The 13,936-nt window shown below is 38.5% G+C and overlaps 1 non-coding gene across 1 annotated transcript; it reads left to right on the top strand.

The window, feature by feature from the left end:
• Window positions 1–2,884: 2,884 nt before the first annotated feature.
• On the top strand, window positions 2,885–2,991 carry LOC122293060. The gene has a single exon (XR_006237117.1). It is a non-coding gene; the product is annotated as a small nucleolar RNA R71 (small nucleolar RNA).
• The last annotated feature ends 10,945 nt before the right edge of the window (window positions 2,992–13,936 follow it).

Here is a 13,936-nt window from a genome sequence, read left to right as displayed (position 1 = left end):
TCATATCCCAAGTATATCCACCATTGTACTGCAAACCATGTAATGATATTCTCAAAAGAAGTGCCCAATTCAACAGATCAATGAACGCTTATCACAATTTACTGCATTTGTATGCTCTCAATCCTCTCCAAACTCACATGAAAACTTAAGCAAAAGAGTTCTCTAGCTACATGTGTCAAACCACCATCTTACCATAAAACTTGGATAAGTGCATTAAGGATTCTGTGAATGTTTCAGCAAAAAATGATTTGGTGGGTTTGGTGAATTCACGAAGATGGCTATGAATGAGAATGAGTACACATGTGAAAATGATGCACATGTGATGCAAATTAAAAAAAATTGACACATGAAAATATGCCACAGAGTTCCAACAAGCATTTTAAAAACTGAATTTGCACCACCACCCCCCAACTTAAATGAAACATTGTCCTCAATGTTTAAGAATCAAAATTGAATGGGGAGTAACTGAAAATGGTAGAATACACCTGATGAGTGATGTGGGTAGCTCCCTAAACACCAAAGATGGTAATCTGAAATGACGAAATGAAACTATCCTGCAATCAAAAACAAAGAAAACAACAGCAAACAAAAAGGAAAAGAAAGAAAATAAGAAAAAATAAAAACAAAACAAAGCAAAACAAAATAAATAAAGAAACACATACCTTGGTGGTGTGGACAAGGTTGATAGACTGGATCCACAAGTGGAATGTCTTCCACTTCCTGAACTTGCCTATCAATTAATATTTTAAGGCGTTGACCATTTATTTTAAAGATCCGACCATCCTTAGGATCTTCTATTTCTACCACCCCATTTACAAAAATATTTTTCACTAGAAATGGGTCAGTCCACCTAAACCGAAGTTTTCCTTTGTGCTTGTGAGATCCAAAATCATATAAGCATATTCGGTCATTAGGTTTAAACCTCTTCCTAAGAATATTTTTATCATGAAACGCTTTCATTTTAACCTTATAGACTTTAGACTTAGGTAAAGATTTCAATTTAACTCTTGGTGCTTTCATACTTATCGGAATTTGTTTTCCACATTTCTTAGGCAACTCCTCAAATTTCTGTTGCCAAACCTGTGTGCCATAATCCTGAGTTTCATCAAAAACAGCACAAATATCAATAACATCAGATGAATTACTAACAGATGTATTAAGCTCAGAATTCACAAGGGAATATTCAAGGGGATCAAAATCATGAGTTGTGTGAACTCCCTTGTCTATGAGTGCATCAATCATATACGTTTGGTGGCACTCGTCATCTGTTGCCTGCTTCTCAATATGGAAAATGTTGACCTCCATGGTCATGTTTCCAAAAGATAACTTCATCAACCCATTCCTGCAATTTATAAGTGCATTAGCCGTAGTAAGGAAAGGTCTACCTAATATGAGAGGAACTTTAGAGTTAGACTCAACAACTGATTGAGTGTCCAAAATTAAGAAATCAACAGGATAATAAAACTTGTCAATTTGGATCAAAACATCCTCAACTATCCCTCTCGGTTTCTTAACTGAACGATCAGCCAACTGAAACACGACAGAAGTAGGCTTAATTTCACCCAAACCAAGCTGCAAATAAATGGAATAAGGCATCAAATTAACACTAGCTCCTAGATCTAGCAAGGCTTGCCCAAACTCATGATTCCCAATATTACATGCAATGGTTGGACAACCAGGATCCTTGTACTTAGGAGGAATTCGCTACTCAATAAGAGCACTAACTTGCTCTGTTAGAAATGTTGTCTTCTTAACATGGTGCTTCCTCTTAACTGTACACAAATCTTTAAGAACTTTTGCATAAGTGAGAACTTGTTTAATAACATGCAAAAGAGGAAGGTTAATCTTTACCTGCCTGAGGTTCTCCAAGATTTCATTACTAGGATCCAAAGTTCGCATACCAGATTTTAAAGCTTGAGGAAATGGTACCTTAATTGGACTCTTGATTACCTCGGCATCCTTGGGAAACTCGGTGCTATCATTGCTTTGTTCCTCTTCAACATCCTCTTGCTTATCAGTTGTTGGGATGTGTAAGGACTTACCACTTCTTGTCATAATGGCATTGACTTTTTTTAAATTTTTTTGTGCCATATGCTGACCTTGGGGTGTGGATTGAGCTTGAGAAGGAAACTTGCCACGCTCATTCACACTCAAGGAGCTCATTATCTTGGATATATGACCCTTTATCTCTTTGTTTTCTTCAACAACCTGCATAATCAAAGATTCAAACTTTTGATTAGTTTTACTCTGTGCCTCAATAAAAGCATGCAAAGTGTCTTCTAAAGGACTCCTAGAAGATGAAGGTGCATGATATGGTGTAGGATATGATCTAGGGGGTTGTGCAGGCGGCTGGTTTTCAGACTTCCAGCTAAAATTGGGGTGATTACGCCACTCAGGATTGTAGGTATCAGAGAAAGGTGCAACAGGCTTCATGTACATACCTAAGGCATTACATTGTTCCTCATACATCCCTCTCATCTCAGCAAATGTGGGACACTCTTGGGCAAGGTGATCTACCCCACCACACACAAAACATCGTCCAAAAGACTCTGCATGATTAGCCACGTGTGTTGGCTTTAAGTCCTTAGTCTTCAACGCCTCTAGCTCCCTAGTGAGCATCTCAACCTTAGCCTTTAGGTTATCTTCTTCTCTGAGATGGTAAATTCCACCACCATTTAGGTTTCCTGCAGGTCGTGACCTATTTGTGCTCTCAGTAGCACTAGGTCCAGTCCAAGTGTGAGCTTTTTCAGCAAGCTCATTGAGGTATTCTATGGCCTCATCAGGATCTTTCTGTAAGAACTCACTATTACACATCATCTCCACAAATTGACGCTCTCTAGGTGTAAGTCTCTCATAAAAATAGCTCACTAAGCGCCAATTCTCATACCCATGGTGAGGACACATACTCAATAGCTCCTTAAATCTCTCCCAAGACTGATACAAGTCTCACTGTCCTTTTGTACAAAGGTGGAGATTTGCCTTTTTAAAGCATTGGTCTTATGTTGGGGAAAGTATTTATTAAAGAAGACCTGAGTCATCTCATTCCATGACCCAATAGATCGTGGTCTCAAAGAGTATAGCCAACTCTTAGCTCTATCCTTCAAAGAGAAAGGAAAGAACTTAAGTCTCACAATGTCATCAGTTGCATTTTGACTATGAAAAGTCGCAACTACTTCCTCAAACTCCCTAATGTGCACATATGGATTTTCATTTTTCAAGCCCTGAAAAGTAGGGAGTAACTGTATCATCCCTATTTTAAAATCCAATTGGCGAATATTAGCTGGAAACATGATGCATGATGGTGTGGCTATGCGTGTAGGGTGGAGATAATCCTGAAGGGTCCTAGTGGGTTGCTCTTCATGTTCACTCATTTTCTCAGAATTGGAAGAATTTTCAAACAAATGATCAGAAAAGTTAAACTCAGACTCTAACACAGGTCTACAAGCAAACTGACCAAAGGCGTCTCTATACCTGTGCATGCAAGGTAGAGAAAAACGCAACACTAAAAAAAAACTACAAAAAGAAATATAAATTAATAAAAAAAATGTAGCAAGCTAAAATAGGGAACGAAGTTACCGCCTTTACAAACTGTTGAAAAGAAAAACTATCTCACAATTCTTCTACAGTCTCCCCGGCAACGGCGCCAAAATTTGATTATGCCCAAAGAATAAAGCGGTAGTTGTAGCACAGCTTTGGGGTGTCGATTCCACAGGGAGACAAATTAAAAGAATAGCAAGAAGAACAAAGAAACTAAAGAAAAAATATTAAATAAGTAATAGAGAACAAAGATTAATTTTAAATGTAAATTCAAGTGAAGCAAAGTGATTAACAGAAAAAGTACTCAAATTTAACAAACAGTAGAGCGTCGGGAATCCCTTGCACAAATCTGGTATTTTAATTATTCTTAATTCATTGGATAACTCAATTAAGAACTCAATTCCCGCAATTCCCAATCGGAAGGTATAGATTTATAAACCAGGCTTAAATCAAATGTAACCCTTTGAAAAAACATTCACCACTTTTAAAAAACGTGAATTACTACCCCTATTGATAAAATCCAATGACAACAATATACTCAGGAAGCGATATTGCAACAAAAAACTAAATCAATATAGATAAATAATTGATCCAAACATAATCAAAGAACTAATCCATTCAATAGAAAAAGCATGACTGAATCCATAAACACAATAAATTCTATGATTATTCGGAGAAGAAAACATCAACAATGAATTGAGAATGATAAAACAAAAGAGTTTTAGCAATTGAAAATCAAATACATGAATTAAGAATAAATTAGAAATACCATATAATGTGCAAGTTCATCCCTAACCCTACTTGAGAATTTAGTTACCCATAAATATAATAGACAACAAAAATCTCCAGAGAAAACTGAAGCGAACGGTGGTCATGGAAGTGATTTTCTCCTCTCTTCAGATCTGCCTCTTGTGCCTCTTCCTCCCCTCCATTTCGTGCTAATGATATGCTTATATAGGGTAAGAAAGAAACCCTAATGTCCTCTTGATTTCAGCATAAAAAAATCGCCTAAATTTTAGGACTTATCTTGGCAACCATGTACAGCCTTCAGGAGTTCGAATTTGGAAATCCTTATTAGAGATAAAGTTATAGCCCTTTAAGATAGCTTTCCAATGCATCAAGAATCGCATAAATACAATATATGAGTAAAAAGATACAGTCAAAAGACTAAAGTATATCCAGACTATCTCCTAGCGAATTTCGGACTTGGACTTCTTGTGGTTTCATTTTGTGATTTTTTTTCTTTTTCTTTTCTTCAAAATTGCTCTCAAACCCCATGAATGTCCTCCTTTGAATTTGACTGGGCTTAACTTGGTCTTTTATAAACTCTGAAATTAGACATAAAAAAACTGCTTAGGAGTATCCCAACGTAAATAGAAATTCAATTTAAGAATACACATTAATTTCTATGATTTCTATTCACATTTTAGTATTTTAGTCCAATAATAGGGTATATAGAGTGCACTTTTGCACACTCATCACTGGGCTTAAGGCCTTAGTGTCTCTCCTAAGCCTTGTACCCAAAGAGCTTAGGCCCTTAATAAATCAATCTCTTGGGCCTTCCTAAATCCATAAAAAAATTTAACCTAATAAGGTGGCAAAATCTCCAATATGCCATTTGTCATTCTAACATTGGCCTCTTGGCACCTTTTCTCAAAATTAATTAATCACTAAAAAATTCTCCGAAATAATACTACTAAACCAATCAAGATTCAAAAACTTCCTCAAAATCAATATTGTACTAGAACCTCGATAATTCTAACTAAACCCAAAGTATATGGTCCTTTTGCCAACTTAAAAATTCAAAAATGGTCTTATTCTCAAATAGCCCAACTCCTAATTAGTTAGGATTAAAACTTCTAAGGTTAAGGCCTAAGGAGCTTTTTAGGCTAGGTGTTACACTTTCTTGATGGACACTGGAAAATAGGCCCAATGTAATTGGCATAAAGTCATTAGGCCTAACTTGGTAAGAGTAATAGCCATTGGCCTAACCTAAGAAAGACTTAAGATTGAGACCCTACCTAGTAGGCCTTTGAATCCATAGGTTAGCCCCACAAATTTGGACATAAATTCCATATAATAACCCACACCAAAGCCCACATTCAAGGTTTACAAATGACCCAATAAGCCCAACCCATGAGACCCAAAAGCTATGTCTTTTATTTCTTCCTTCAAAATAAGGCCCATATACACCACACCATTAGTTTCCCTTAAACCAAAGATGGACCACACACCCCTAGGCTTACTACCCAACCATGGTTAATGATTGAGTTGAAATATTGCATATTTCATACATTTAGAACCAACATATTTTAATCATTTCATGACATTATTATTGATTTTAGATGGAAAATGGTTAATAAGCATAAATCCGAGTTGTGATTTAAATTGATTAATATCATGATTTATGCTTAATTTTATAACATATAATTTAATTAGGCAATAATTCTTCACATGCACAATACATTTTTACTATTCTAGTCTTTCTTTTTATTTATATTTTTATTTTTGTGATTTCTATTTCTTTTTGGCAGCTACTCTACTCAAAAAAAGGGAGAGTTTTGAAGGTGCTTTCCAAACGCAAGAGATGAGGGATTTGTTTGGACTGAGGGACGCTGCACTACATAGGGACTTTTCACTTTTTGGTCCTGGGGGATTACGAACATAAGGACAAAAGGAGAGTTAGGGAATGTTCATTTGGAGGTTGGACTCTGAAACATGCAAACGTTGGCTCACTTTTAGAAGACCTGGAGAGCACTTTTTGGCTGAGGAACTAATTGGGCAATAAAAAGGGACTGAGAAAGAAAGGACAAATGGAGGCAATTTTCATCTGGGAATAAAGAGAAAAGGCAAAAACGAGAGCAAGCGGACATTATTTTTGGTTGGGCTTCTCGCAAAATGATGAAAAGAGCTAGGGATTTCGATAGAGAAAAAGAAAAAAATAGAGGGAAAAGGGGATTGGCTTGTACGGGAGTGACTGGGTAGTTTTCATATTATTTTTGGGTCTGGAGCTTTGAACGAAAAGACTAGATGAAGAGCAGCCTTTTGGATAGCTAGAGCTTGCGGGGTGGCGGAGGTTTTTCGGGGGGTGGACTTTCAGATTTTGGAGGGCAGAAGAGCGACGAGAAGCTCTTTTCTTTCCTGGCCTGACTTACAAACAGGAGGAAGATGAGAGAAGGATAGAAGGACAGAATGAGGAAGGCATTACGGAGGATTTCTTTACTTTCGGCAGAGAGAGAGAGAGCAAGGATCTTTGCTGGATGATGGAGAAAGAGGAACGCAAGGGCTTCCATTTTGAGGAGTTTTTATTTTTAGGTTCTATCTTTTCTCCATTTTTATTCTCTGGTCTAGATTGTTTTCAAGTGTTAGATTTTGTATTTTATTTTAGTTCTCTATGGAGAATGTTTCTTTAATATCCATGGCTTTTGTGATGAACATGGTTGGCTAAATTTTTGCCCTAAAGTTAGAGATGAAATCTAATGATTTAAACATTGTTTTTTTATCAACATTAGAGTTTATATTGTGATTTTGATCGATTGAATGGTTTTATTATTAGAAATTTTGATTATCTATATATTTATCTGATTCATTATGATTTTCGAATACATTGAATGCTTGAAAATCCATGTGATGTTTAAACGGATTTGTGAATGTTTTAACCATCAATCGTTCATGCTAATCATTAGTGACTATTTTTCTTGACCTTAAATGTTAAATCTTCCAATTAAATAGAATCATTATTCTAGTTTAATTGAAGTAAATTGATCGAAGATAATATTCTAAATTATTAGACTGATCCTCAAAACCTTAGTCATTCTCCATATCAATTTATTTTATCATTTTAGTTTTATTCTATTATTTTAAAAATCTTCATCTCAGTAATTTTCTCTCCTATTTGATTGCACATTTTTTTAGTAATTTTTTTTTTCATTGTTTGAGTTTATTTTCCTTATCATACAAGTCAATTCCTATGGATTCGACCTTATTAGGTACTATAACACCTATATACTTACAGGTAAAAACTATTCCAAATTTTTAGTTCACTAGTTTGAGTCAAAGTTTAGGCATAATAGTTAAGCTTCCAACTTGAGTTAAGAATTACTATTCATCTCACACATATTCATCTCACACATGAATAGTAATCTCAATACCATGATTTTTGCATAGTTTTCATTAAATTATTATTTTTTTCCGCATTAATGATCTAAAATTTTTGGTTGTTATTATTAATTTGCATTGTTGTTAAACTAACCTAGAAGGTTAGGCATGACTCAACACATGTCAATTTGAATGAAGCCATGTCAATGCCCAAATAACCATCAATCGACACCTTGGTGCACCACCATACTCACTTCATCAAACCAACCCCTAACCCATGCCATTTCAACCAATTTTTCAAGGAAAATTTCACTATTCACACCTCACCATATCACTCAAGGTTCAAACCTAGCATAGGGTGAAATGCTTCCAAGAAACCAAGCCAAAACCTAACTATTTCATTAGGGAATTTAGTTGGAACCAAATCGAGGACCTTCAACCCTTCAAGAATTTTCTTCTCTCTACTGAGCTACCTCCACATGCCACTACCCATTCCCTCCAATTCCTAAGAAGTCCTTCAAAGTACTCATGAGCTTGTTGACCATTTATCCCCCAAAGGAAGGCCAAACCGATTGGCCATAAGGAGGCATAGCCATGTCACTTGACTGAAAACACCTCCACCTTTGCTTCCTTCCATGACATGCACTTAGATGATCACTTGGCAACCAATCAGGCTTCCTTCCTCCACCTGAAAAATCCATTAAAAGGATTCATCATACCTGCAAAATAAAGCCATGGAGATAGGACAAAGAGGTGTTGAAATCTGCCCAACTTTGAAGACTCCTACTCGACGTCATCTACCATGACCTCACCTTACAATCCTTCAATTTTTGTTTTGAATTTCTAAACCAAACCAACCCTTGCACCCATAGCCTCATTGTAGCACCTAAACTTGCAGAAATGATGAGAATTGGAATACTATTAACCTGCACAAAGATGACACAAGTTGGATTTTTGCACCTCCACACACTACCGCCCACCTCCACTAGTCCCAAGCCTCACCTTCATCCAAACCCATGCCCCTCACCCTCCATAAAGCCCTAAAAAAAAAAAAGGAGAGAGAATGAAAGCATGAAAAACAAATGAGAAAATGGACAAGTTAGGGATCAAGAAAATTTGTGTGTGATGGAAAAGGCTGCCTATTACTGTGGTTCATATATATATATATATATATAAAGAAAAAAAATGAAAAAATGGCATTTTAAAGTGTAATAGTGTGAAAGCCACCATTGTAATGTTTTTGAATTAGAGTAAAATCAGTTGTTCCTTCTTAATCAATTGCTGCTGTTGGAACCTTTAAATGGATTTTGGCAGTCAAATTTGAAAATCTAATCACACTTGCACACTTAGGGTTAAGCATTCTTTTAGCATTTATTTATTTATTATTATTATTATTTTGCTTTGGATGATTAACTAGATAAAGTATAAACTTCTATGGAGAATTAATATTTGATTTACATTAGCTCCAATGCTCTAAAACCAATGAATCTGATCTATGGTATAGATTTTTGAATTAAGTGATTTTAAAGTAAAGTTGAAGCTATTTGCCCCCGTGATCATTTTATTTGCTAGAGACTAGCAAAAAACTAGTTGGGGAGTGTGATAGTGTTAAAAATGCATAATTAAGTTGCTTAAGTGAATGATTTATTTCATCAAATAAGAGTTGAGCACTTAATTATGTATCAAATTTTAGTACTGGATGCCAAATTAGTTGATTACCAATATTTTGCACACAAAAATTCCATATTTGCCTTTAAAATAATTAAACACTTATATCATACTTATATGTTGCAGGGCATTTATGGAAAGAAAAAAAGAGTCATGAGGCATAAGCTTCAGACTTGACATGAGCTGCCGACATTTCTTTGAGAATAAATGACTATTGCAATAGAGGGCATTCTTGGAAGGAAGAAGAAAAGCCTCGACTTAATAGTGTGCTAAGTCTTAAGCTATGGGGAGATGTAGGACGTGAACCAATAGAGAATAAAGCAGTTATGGATTGAAGCTATGCAAGTGGGCATAGGCGGCATGCAAGAGAGAAGCAAAGCATGGGAGGAAAGATATAAAAGAAAAAGAAATTGCACTGTAATGGGGGCTTGGTTTTTTTTTTGGGCCGGAGGGGGGGGGGGGGGGGGGAAGGATTGTCAAAGCAGGGAGTGTGTTTTGGGCGCTGGGTATTTCTTCCATGAGCTACGGTTTTCCTTATTTTTATTTTTCAATTTTGAAAAGATGATGTAAAGCTAATTTTGGTAGCTTGGGTTGTGGGATGAGGCCTGATTTGTTTTGAGTTTTTGCTTAATGATATTTATGTGTTTTAATCGTTATTTTTACTCTATTGCAAGCTTGAAATCAATTTGAAACTATATAGCAACTCTTGTTCTTGCTTTGTTGTAGACGTAAGACACAACAAAGGCTTGAAAATTTATCAAGGCTCCTTTCAGTTAGATATTATTGTGTGCTTGACTGGTAATGCAGTGAATATTTTAAAGGAATGTTGCAAATCTGAACGTAAACTCTCCATCTTCCGATTATCAATTCCTTAAATGGATTGATAGTTGAGAAAATTAACTTCGAATTGAATAAAAAAGAGACCCATCCGCAACTCAAGTGTTTGATAAATTGCTTATTAGATTTTTCCTTTTGAAATCGTAAGTATTTTCTGACTTCATTTTGTTGCCTTCAGTTTCATAATTTGTTTATCTTATTTTAAAGATTCTTTACATGTTAAGTGATAGTAATGGATTTGATACTTCATCATTTAGATTTTGACTCAAATGTAGATATGTTTACAGCTTGTTTTTGTAATTAGATTACACAAATCCTTATATATACTATGTTTTTATATAACCATACAAAGTTCAAAAAGAATTTATATAGCATTTTTCAAGGTTGTGTTAACACCCTTTTGTCCTTGTGGAATATGATCTTGGATTTATGCTCGATACAACTTGGCACTTCTACACTTGGAGGAACACATTTGGAACAATGTCACCTTCCCTCCCTCAGATGATATTCCCATGGATCATCCTCCCTATACTTCCTTATCTTTCCTTTCTCTTGTTGACTGACTTATTGAGGTTATCTCTCTTAGTGTACTTCTTTGTAAGGTGTTCCCCTTTCAGGGAGGGGGTCTAGCACTTTGCATTTTATATGTTGCACTCCTGCCACATGGTAGTCTTGAGTCCAAGGCTTTTTGACAAAGCATGTTTGGTAGTTGATACATCAAAGATGAATCCCCACGGGCTATAGGCAATTAGATGTCAATGCTCACCCGTTATGCTAGCATTAATGGTGCCAGATGGCATTTGCAGCACATGCCGTGAGATTTGTGTTATGCCAGATTTGATGAGGACAGTGGGATAAGCACGTTCCCAAAACCTCAGGGAATGAATCATTGCAAATTTCCTATATAAGTTCCTATTCAATAGGTTGTCACCATATCTCCCCTCCTGCCCTTCAAATGCTTAGGCCCTTTCTATCCTCCTTGTGTGGGTTTTACAGAGTGAGTTTTGACTCCAATGAGCCTTCTGGCTCTGGATGAGGCTTCTTGTATAAAGGCTCACCACAGGCTCACATTGAAGCAGATGCTCGGTAATCTTTACGACATTTAGAGGAAATTTTGTCAAAGGTCGTGTTGTTCCCTGTCACTTGGAGGTGCATTGTGGAGGTAGTGCAACCTGGGCTTCATGGCCATGTTGTTCGATGGTCTTTCTTATCTCACGACTCGTCATGTAGTCCATGTTCCATTATCACATCATGATCTATTTGTCTGGTTGGGTCGGACTAAGGCCTCTCGCTCAAGCTTGGCTGATGTAAGGGATTTCTCTAGCCTCAGACCTGTTCTAGTTCATGCACATCCTCTCTAGCCAAGGAGGAGGAAAATGGAGCCCTGGTCTAGGTCTAGGGTCCCTATTGGGCTCTACTTGAGCTTGACACATCTTGATAGTGATGATGATCGTGCTTTGGGGATCCTCTATCTACAACTTCTACCATAATTGATTTGCTCTGACAACAGTTTTTCTAGTGGAAGTTCCAAAGCTAAAGGGTCTCAAGGCGGATTAGGCGAGAAGGCCCTCCAGCTCCCATCTCTCGTATACTTCTGTGTTGGTGTGAGAGAATTGTGCACCCCTTGGTGACCCCGCCGACTTTTATTTTGCCGATGGATTATTTTCCTCTTTGAATACACGTCTATTTTTCTTTTCTCGTAAGGTTCCCCGCAGGGGTGTTGTAAGTTTTCTCATTGTAAAGACTTCAACTGTTAATGAATAAGAATTTTCCTTGCTTGCATTTCCGTGTTCTGTTGTCTTCTCTTCATTATTATCCTTTTGCATTTCGCAAATACCTTTCAAGAGTGTCTAAGTGTTGAGCCCAAAATGGCACTGCCGGTACCGAGGTCTTGACTCTCTCTCCCTCTTTTGGGTGAGTGACTTCTCTCATCGTAAGGGCAGGTTAGAGTGCTAAGTCACCCCACCTTGTTGAGAGGGGGTTGAGCAGACTAGAATGCTAAGCTCACCTTGTTGACCCTCGCACTTGGCAAGCAACGGCCTAGTGGAGTGTACAACCAGGCTTGCCTAAATACTACTGTAGAGGTCGAGTAGCACTCTGGCTGAAACTTGCATCGTTAACCCTTGCGCTTGGTGAGAAGAGGCCTAGTGGAGCATAAGGATAGGCTTGCCCAAATACTCCTACGAAGGTTAAGTAGCACTTAGGCAGAAACTTGTTCCGTTGACCCTTATGCTTGGCGAGAAGGGGCCAAGTGGCATGCAAGGCCAAGCTTACTCAAATACTTTGACGCAGGTCAAGCAGTATAGAAGGCCAGGCTCGCCTCGTTGATCATTGTGCTTGGCAAAAAGGGACTGAGCAACATGTAAGGCCGGGCTCACCCAAATACTCCTATAGAGGTCGAGTAGCACTTAGGCTGAAACTGGCCTCGTTGATCCTTGCACTTGGTGAGAAGAGGCCAAGCAACATGCATAGCTAGACTCGCCCAAATAATTTGACATAGGTCAACGACATGTAAGGTCGGGCTCACCTCAATGATCCTCATACTTGGCAAGAAAGGGTCGAGCGGCATGTAAGGCCAGGCTTGCCCAAATACTTTGATAGAGGTCGAGTGACATGTAAGGCTAGGCTTGCCCAAATACTCCTGCTAAAGTTGAGCAGCAGTTAGATTGAAACTCGCCTCGTTGATCCTCACGCTTGGTGAGAAAAGGCTAAGCGATATGCAAAGCCAGACTTGCCCAAATACTTTGACACAAGTCAAGTGGCATGTAAGGTCGAGCTCACCTCGTTGATCCTTATACTTGGTAAGAACGGGCCGAGCGGCATGTAAGGCTAGGCTCACCCAAATACTTTGATGGAGGTCAAGCGGCATGTAAGGCTGGGCTCACTCAAGTACTCCTACGGAGGTCGAGCAACACTTAGGCTGAAACTCACCTTGTTGATCCTCACACTTTGCGAGAAGAGGCCGAGCAGTATGCAACGCCAGGCTCGCCCAAATACTTTGACGTAGGTTAAGCTGCATGTAAGGCTGGGCTCGCCCAAATACTTTGACGGAGGTTGAGCGGCATGTAAGGTCGGGCCCTCCCAAGTACTCCTACGGAGGTCAAGCAGCACTTAGGCTAAAACTCACCTCATTGATCCTTGTGCTTGGCGAGAAGGGGTTGAGCGTCATGTAAGGTTGGGCTCATCCAAATACTTTGATGGAGGTCGAGCGGCATGTAAGGCCGGGCTAGCCCAAATACTCGCCTCATTGATCCTTGCACTTGGCGAGAAGGGCAAACTGTTTGGGTATGTTGTAGAAGTTAGACCATAGTATGGACAATCATTGACGTTCACTAACCTGAGCTGTTTGGCCAGTGTGTAGTGCAACTTTGAGGTGTTATTCATTGAAGGAGACAATCTTTATGCATTTTTTTCAAGTAGTCTTGAGACTAACATGCACTCCACCGAAGGAGGGTAGGGGGTGCCTTAAGCCACGCTCTCTTCATCAGCCCACCAGGGGAGGTAATTAGTCAATGATCTTATAGCCAAATTACTCTTCACCATGGTGAGACAGGGTAAGTTGTTTGGGCTACCACTGGGCTGAGCCCGGCCTTCTTCGCAGGGAGGTTAGACCTGGCTGGAGCTAAGTCTACATATCATCCCCCACATGAAGGCAGTCTATTCGGGCAGTGTGCAACTGGACCCATAGATATTCCTTGGCACCACAGGGAAGGTAGGTGAGGGCCAGGCTGGTGCTGTGCCCACTCTTCGTAGTGAAAGAGGTCAGAGTAAGTATTAAGGTGACTTAGGGCCTAAC

Source organism: Carya illinoinensis, chromosome 13 (assembly GCF_018687715.1).
Source record: "Carya illinoinensis cultivar Pawnee chromosome 13, C.illinoinensisPawnee_v1, whole genome shotgun sequence".
Taxonomy (NCBI): domain Eukaryota; kingdom Viridiplantae; phylum Streptophyta; class Magnoliopsida; order Fagales; family Juglandaceae; genus Carya; species Carya illinoinensis.
The sequence above is the reverse complement of the archived record's forward strand: the minus strand, read 5'-3'. Positions and strand labels throughout refer to the sequence as shown.